This window comes from Lissotriton vulgaris, chromosome 9, assembly GCF_964263255.1.
Source record: "Lissotriton vulgaris chromosome 9, aLisVul1.2, whole genome shotgun sequence".
Taxonomy (NCBI): domain Eukaryota; kingdom Metazoa; phylum Chordata; class Amphibia; order Caudata; family Salamandridae; genus Lissotriton; species Lissotriton vulgaris.
In genome coordinates, this window is record NC_141697.1 from 1221847860 (window position 1) to 1221853859 (window position 6000).

The following is a 6000-nucleotide window of genomic DNA, read 5'->3' on the forward strand; positions in this document are numbered from 1 at the left end:
CGGCGATTCGTACTTAGAGTGCATTGCCGTAGTCCAGTCAGCTGGTGATGAGGGCTTGTGTCACGGTTCGTCTCGTGTGTAGGGGATAGCCACTTGCAGATCTTATGTAGCATGTACAGAGTGCGCAAGCAAGCATTCACTATTATTCCAACACTGAGATGTACAGAACTCTCATAAAGCACATCTATCCCATGCTACACCGTGCACAGGGATTTGTCCTGAGACCTTCAGAGTTCACACAACACAATCCTGTGCACTATTATTCCAACATTGAAACATTCATGTAGCCGGACGTATAAAAGGCACTGATCGCCAGTCCCAGCAGCTTGACACAAGCTGGTAACAGATCAGTGACTTGCACACGTTAGAGAGCATTGTGCAACTGTTGGTTTATATGTTCCGAAAATAAGAGGGGGATTGTTACCGACACTGCTTTATGCAGATGATGCGGTCCTCATGGGCCTCACACCAAATGCTTTACGCACCCTGGTTTAAACTTTCACACATTATATGGATAATTTAGACCTTAAAGTGAATTTAAAAAAATCTTTCATCATGTCTTGTGGGCCAGGGAAAAGACAGCTTAGTGCTATTTCGGTAGGAATTGACAAACTATATTCCACAAGCACATTTCCTTACTTAGGAATGGTTTTTGCTGCGAACGGCTCATGGAGTGGACATTTGGTCCACGCCACGAGAAAGTTCTCAAAAGCCATTAATTCCATTCTTAGTCTCTCACAGCCTAAGAAAATAGGTGCTACTGAAGCACTTTAAATTTTTTTTAAATTACAGTGTGCCCCGGTAGCAACATACAAGGCGGAGATATGGGGCCTGGGTAAAACACCCAGCATTCAAACCGAGGAAAATCGCTTTTGCAGGAAGATTCAGCTGAAGCACTAACTTTCTGCATTAGGCTCTCCCCCGCGCAATCCTTCAAAGGTACTCTTATTTACCGTCCACCCTCCCCTCGAACCCCCTTTCTAGCATCCCTTAATATCTTACTAGAGCCCATAGCAGCCAACCCTGATTACACAATATTAGGCGATTTCAATTTTCATTTAGAAAATCTCAATGACAGAGATTCGTCAACATTAGTCTCCGACCTTTCTTCAGCAGGTCTCAAATTACTGCTTACCGTCGCTACCCATCAGGCTGGTCATACACTGGATGGCCTTTTTTCTAATAATTCTTACATCACCTTACCTTCAGTAAAAACACTAACATGGACAGACCACACTGCATTAATGTTCACCATTATAACCAGAAATGTTAAAAACTCATACACGACAAATCGCTCTTATATACAATTTAGAGACTGGAAGAACTCGGATGACCTAACTTTACAGTCTACCCGGCTCTCTACTCAACCAGGGGATACAACAGATCCCCACATTGCTTCAGAAAATTACACTGTCTGGCTCAATAATGCCTTCAATTCGTTAGCCCCTGCAAAAGCAATGCTGCCTAATCGCAACACACCTTCGCACTGTGCATCATGCATGACTCATGACTTCTAAGTTTTCAGATTGCCTATGTGCAGGGGCATAGTGAACCCTGCTCCACCCCACCCCTTGCTTTAGGAACTACAGCGAGGGTGAAGTTCTTGATGGTCCTCTTCTGTCTGCAAATCTGTAGACAAAGGCTCAGCTCATAATGTGAAAAAGTGGGTGAGTAAATAAGTGAAGGAATGTGTGAATGGCTGGATGGATTAATGAAAGGATGAATGAAAGGGTGAATGGATAGACAATGAAAGAAAGGATGGATGAGTGAGTGAATGAGTGGAAGGATGGATGAGAGAAAAGGTAAATAGATGGATGTATGGGTGGAAGGGTAGATGGATGGGCAAAAGGGTGGATGGGTGGGTGAAAGGATGGATGGATGGATGAGTGAAAGGGTAGATGATGGGCGAGTGAATTGGTGGATGGATGAGTGAAAGGATGGATGGATTGATACATTTATAAGTGAAAGGGCGAATGGATGAATGAGTGAAAGGGTGGTAGATGGACAAAAGGATGGATAAATGAGTGAAGAAGTGAAAGGGTGGATGGATGAGAGAACGGATAGATCGATGAGTGAAAGGATGGATAAGTAATAGGGTCAATGGATGGATTCATGAATGGATGAGTAGATGGGTGGATGGGTGGAAGGATGGTTGGATAAGTGAAAGGGGGAAGGAGACAGAAAGGGAGGATGAATGACTGAAAGTGTGAATGGGTGGAAGGATAAGTGACTGGGTGGATGGATGAGTAAGTGAAAGGCTGGCTGTGATGGGTGAAAGGTTAATTGCTGGTTGGATAAGTGAATGGATGGATGGGTGGAAGAGTGGGTGGATAAGTGAATGGATGGATGGAGTGAAAGGGTGGATGGATGAATAATGGATGGATGAGTGTAAGGGTGGATGGATGAATAATGGATGGATGAGTGAAAGGGTGGATGGAAGGATGGATGAGTGAAATGATAGATGGAAGGATACATGGTGGCTAGGTTTGCAAATGGTTGAATATGTTTGGATATAAAAGGGCACATAGGTGAAAGGACAGAATGAACGGTGAAAGATTGAATGATAGATAAAAGAATGATTACACATTGTAAGCCCCATTATCTGAAGTAACATTTCCTATACATTGACTTTCACATTTATATGAGTCACTGTCTCTATATAATGTGTGTGTGATGTAACGCACTCCGACACCCTGCCCTACATACTTGGGATGAGTAGCACTATAGAAGAAATTAAATACACATGAGAGAGGGTCTATGTGAAGATGAGGGGCACCATTGGAGGGAGGTAGCAAGGCCGGACTGGCCGGACCGGGCATTGGGTGTTTCCATGGGAGCCTGGAAAGGCGGGAGTTGTTACTGGGGGCTGGCACAGAAAACTTACTTGTATATCCAGTAGTTTTCAATCAACTAGAAAAGCGCCCCCACTTGTATTCAGGTGTGGTTCATCATAGTCTGGTGACTGATACCTGCTGCAGCGACATGCAAGTTTTGAATCGACTACGGTAGCAAGCTGAGGGCATACTGAAAAACTGTGAAGTGCACGATTGTCTCAGCCTATAAACTTATTTTGACTTGCACTTAAATGGTTGTCTATTTACTCACTTTTATACTATTGCGCAACCTCCTCTGACGTGTCTGTAAAATGTACCTTTTGTCCTGAATTTTTGTCCTGAATTTTGACCCTTTGTTCTGAATTTTTACACTCACCATCCTGAATTTGCACCCATGCCAGTTGGTCACCCTACCATTAGGCAAACCATGAGGAGCGTGACCCCGAGCAGGACAGAGCTCGCATCACCACGCTGATGTCTGCCACGGCCCGCCACTTGGCCTACCCTGTACTCAACACATGCATCCATGGTGAAGTGCTGACGCCTCACCACTGGGCAGAAAGCAGCAGCGCCCTGCTAGCTCCCAGCATCTCAGCAGCTTGTAATCAGAGCTCAGTACTAACTGACCTACTTTCAGGGAGTACCTCCCACTTCCAAGAGCTCTGCCCTGAAGCGCTAAACTGAAAAACACAAGATCAATTTTTGCACAAATTTGCAAAACTGACTGCACCCTGCCTGTGCACGCTCATATGAACACAAGAGTTAGGGCCAGATGTATCAAGGCTTTTGCGACTCGCAAAGGCCGAAATTCGCAGAATTTCGGCCTTTGCGACTTGCAAACGGCCTTTTAGCATTTTTTCATATGTATGAAAAAATCGCAATTTAAGGAATCGTAATAATTTGCGATTCCTTATTTTGCCATAGCATTTAAGGAATCACAAATTTTGCGATTCCTTAAATGATATGTATGAATCATTTTGAAACTGCGATTTTGTGTTAAGAAATCGCAAATTACCACCAACTTGTAGTTGGTGGTAATTTGCGATTTCTTTTAAAAATGCCCTATTTGGCATTTGTGAGGGTGGCATGTGACACACATACATGCTCATTGGGCATCTATGTGTGCCACATGCACACACATGTAAATTTCAGGGGTGCAGCAGGGTGTCTTTGAGACACCCTTGCACCCTTGAAATAATTCTCAAATTGCGATTAGCAAATTGCGAATTCGCAATTTGAGAATTATTGCATTATTGCATCATTCCTATGGGCCTCCTGGCCCATAGGAATGCATTGGAAATTATTCTTTATTTGCGAATTCGCTAAATGCGAATTTGCAAATAAACAATAATAGGGAATTGCTAAAACATAGCATTTTGTACATACATTTCATTTTGCGAATTCTAAATAGCGATTCGCAAAAAAACGCTATTTAGAATCTTGATACATCTGGCCCTTAATTTCCTTGCTGCTGAATTTGCACAGTTTTACTCGCGCCGGGTCCAATTTAAATTTGCACTAACACATAAGAGAACAGGTACCTGGAGAACAGCCCTTTTGATGCCTACATACAACATGCTTGTATTTATTGTCAACCCGCCTGCAGCTCACAAACCTCTCACATCCTGGTGTTAACCAATAACTTTCCTGATTTCAGCACGACCTTCGGTTTGGTAATTCTCAAGCTGGTTATGGTTTCCTGTTTTACAGCGTCACATGCTGAGAGCCAAAACAAGGTTTGCTGGTAGTGTGTGCGCGTTTTTAGGTCTGGCTGCACAGATCTTTAGCTACCGTAAATGTCCAAACCTATGGCGGCATGGATTGCCAAATCAACTCTCACTGTCACGTGACAGAAACATTTGATGTAACAGGAAGGGCGTGCCTGCTAACGCCAAGGGCGTGACACAAAGCGTGCAGTGCGTGTGGTCCGCCTAGGTGCCTGTCAGCATCAGTACATGAAGCAAAGTCTCCACCGCTGGGCCAGGACACCCTCAACGGGGTGAAGGCTGGCATCGTGGACCTGTATGGGTAAAAAAAAGCCCACAAAAAAGCCCACGTTGATTGAAAAACAATGCATTGATCAGTTCTGACTTCACCCCATTGGAAAAATGAAAATTGAGTAAAAAAAAAATATATATATGGAAATGTGCAACACTTACCTTTTTCCCCCTGTGCCGACAGAGGATGGTTGGGCCCTTCCCTCACAATGTGCAAATCTCGGCCGGAGGGTCGCTCTCTCCCGTCTGAGGCGCTGTCACACAGCTCTGTGAAGCCTGTGTAGCGCTGCTCTGTCTCTCAGCCGGAAGCAACCTAGCAAGGACAGACAGAATGAATATCAGAGTGCTGTCAGTAGAATCCAGCATCAGCTCACTGGGAGATCAGTGCGACCCGGCACAGCCCAGGCTGCGTGACCTTCACAAGAGCTGTATTCAACTTGGGCTAGCCCTGAGCGAAGTTTGCAGAGTTGCACTATGCGGAACTACGCGAAGTGCAAAAAAACTCAGTCGCACTACGCGGAGCTCCGCAAGCGGCAGAGTACAATAGAAAAATGCTGTTCGCGGTGATTGCACGGTGCCAGATGCTTGCCCGAAATGTGCAATCATTGCCAACGCCACCATGCACCGCGCAAGCGGTCCCTGCTTTCCTTTTCTGCCACTCAAGTAGATTTTTACTCGAGCGGCAGCTGTCTCAACGCAAACGGGCATTTCTCAACGCAAGCGGTTGCGAGTATTCGCGAACACTTACAATGAGAAGAACTATGTAATTCTTGGACTTGTATTTATATAGTGCTTACGACCCCTGACGAGGCATCAAAGCACTTTTTGGCGAGCAGCAAGCCACTCTTGATCCCAAAAAAGATTAATGGTGGGTTAGTATAGTGAAATATGAATTCGTTTGGGCAGTGAACATGTGAGTCTGTTGAATTGAAAAGGAAAGTGGAGGGATAGAAAAGGGAAGAGCCTCAATAGTGTTTATTTGGAGATCATAGCATTAGGAGGAGGTTTGGGATGAGTAAAGGAGAGATGGAGGGGGGGGGGAGAGTCTCCACAAGTGTATTAGGGAGAAAGATAAGGTATCTGACGAGTCTAGGAGGGATACATGAGGGAAGGTTTTAGAAAGGCTTGTTTGAGAGATCTCAGTAGTAGAAGAGGTACAAGATGATGCA

General features: G+C 44.7%; 1 protein-coding gene across 1 annotated transcript in view; it reads right to left on the bottom strand.

Annotated features, from left to right (window-relative positions):
• The window catches only part of LOC147693094 (G protein-coupled receptor 22-like), a 199138-nt gene extending 194045 nt beyond the window's left edge, over positions 1-5093 (bottom strand). The window contains exon 1 of the mRNA XM_086936879.1: positions 4994-5093. The gene's annotated coding sequence lies outside the window, so the exon portion shown is untranslated. The remainder of the gene's footprint in view (positions 1-4993) is intronic.
• Between the last annotated feature and the right edge of the window lie 907 nt (positions 5094-6000).